Below are 2,179 nucleotides of genomic sequence, written 5' to 3' on the forward strand. Positions count from 1 at the left end.
CTGTCATAGCCATTCTCAAGTAACTAAAGGTACTTTAGCCCTTGTTCTGCCCTGACTCAAGAGGCTGGGAGCTGGAAATGGGCAAAGCCAGAGAAGCCAATCTTTTGTGTGAACCCAGAGGTCACAGGATGATCGTGACATCAAGCACACACACAGCTTCTAGAGGGCTTCACCAGTTAAAATTTCTCCATGTCAAAGGTAAATGAGACTAGGGGCTCCTGGGTGGCTCAGTTGGTTAAGTGTCTGACTTTGGCTCAGGTGGTAATCTTCTGGTCGTGGGATCAAGCCCTGAGTCCAGCTCTTTGCTCAGTGGGGAGTCTGTTTGTCTGCCTCCATCCCTCCCTGCCCCTCCCCCTGCTCAGACTCATTCTTGCGCAAGCACGCTCTCTCTCAAATAAATAAGTGAAACTCTTTAAAAAAAAAAAAAAGTAAATGAGACTGAAGAAGTAACCTAACCAGCAGCTTCAGAGAATTTCCTTAAACCAGTGTTTCCCAGATGTTTCCACCACAGTATACCTGCTTGCCATGCCTTATCTGCCCTGCCTTGTATGGTAGGGAACTACATTTCCCAGGGTCCCTCACCCTCTAGCCAATGGGAGGCACCACAGAAGCCTGGGGGGTGAGAAGAATGAACAAGCCAGAGTGTTTCTCTTTCTACAAAGGCCCAATGTCCTGCAAAGGCAGAGTCTCCTACATGACTCCATCTCTAGCTGGACATGTCTCCCTTCATGGTCCCAGCAGCCCTCCTTGCCAAGCTCCCCTCCATCCTAGCCAAACACCAGCAATCATCCATCACGTGGTTCCTGTGTCCTTCTAACCCCCCCCCCCGGGGGAGGGCAATGGTTTCTGCTAATCTCTCAATTGACTTGTTATCGCTTGTTTGACTCTTTAGCTCTTCCAACACCTGTGTAACCAGTTTCTTGCACTGGAAGGTCTATTTTCCTGACTGGATGCAGACTGATAGAGCAGAGAACACTGCTGCAAAGGGGCAATTTATTTGCTATATCATGGTTTGCTTCACATGCTTAAAAGCCATGTGAATTTTGTTTATATCCCAGAATATATCTGTGTTTATTTTAATATGAAAATAATGTTTCCCAGAAATTGCACTGGGAATTTGAAGCTCCAGAAAGAGGCCTCACATTTGTTCCGTGGAATGATTTTTCCAATTCCTTAGTGTTCGATAGGGAGCTCCCCATGTAGTCACTGACCATCTGTATTAGTCTGCTTAAGCTACTACAACAAAATACTGCAGATTGGGTGGCTTGAATAACAGAAATTTATTTTCTCACAGTCCTGGAACCTAAAAGTCCAAGATCAAGGTGCCAGCAAGGTTACTTTCTGTGAGACGTCTCTTCTTGGCTTGCAGACAGCCACCCTCTCTGTGTCTTCCCATGGCCCTTTCTCTGAGCACACGTACTCCTGGTGTCTTTTCCTCCTCTTATAAGGACGCAAGTCCTTTGGCTTAGGGCCCCCACTCTTAGGATTTTATTTAACTTTAATTACTTCTTTAATTACTTCTATCTCCAAAAACAGTTGCATTGGAGGCTTTGGGTTTCAACATGCGAATTTTGGAAAATTCACAACACAACACCATCCTCTTAACCTTTTGGCAGAATTGCAAAGAATTCATCTCCATCATGAAGATGATCATTCCAGCATTTCCTGGATTTTCACAATTCCAGTAAGCATAGCCATTGTCTCCCAAAAGCCACTACTAAGAATGAAATTGCTACATAGGAGCAGGAGAATATCACGTCTAATATTCTCCTATGAGCCATTAGCTAATTACCACACCAAGAGAGTCATCCTGGGAAGAGAAATGTTCATGGGGTGGGGGTGGGGAGAATGGGAGTGAGCATGGAGCTATTGGGGCAACAGATGGCAGGGTAGGTTGAGCTGGGGATGGGACAGTGAAATAGTCTGTTTTCTTCTCCAATTTGTTTCTCTACCTTTATTTTTTTGCCTCAGTTAACTCCTGCTATAAGGAGGAGTATACCTAAACAGAGAGAAAGCCTACTATTCCACATGGGAAAGGTCCCATGTCTGCTTGCTCTGGGCACATGGTCGTTGCCACACACCTGGCCAGGTCCATCTCTTTCCACCCAACAAATACTGAGGGGCTAAGGGAGCGCTTATGTGCAGGGGCAGCTGACTGGGGAAGCACTGGGTCCTGGCA

The sequence above is a fragment of the Ailuropoda melanoleuca genome, chromosome 16 (genome assembly GCF_002007445.2).
Source record: "Ailuropoda melanoleuca isolate Jingjing chromosome 16, ASM200744v2, whole genome shotgun sequence".
In the NCBI taxonomy this organism is placed as follows: Eukaryota; Metazoa; Chordata; class Mammalia; order Carnivora; family Ursidae; genus Ailuropoda; species Ailuropoda melanoleuca.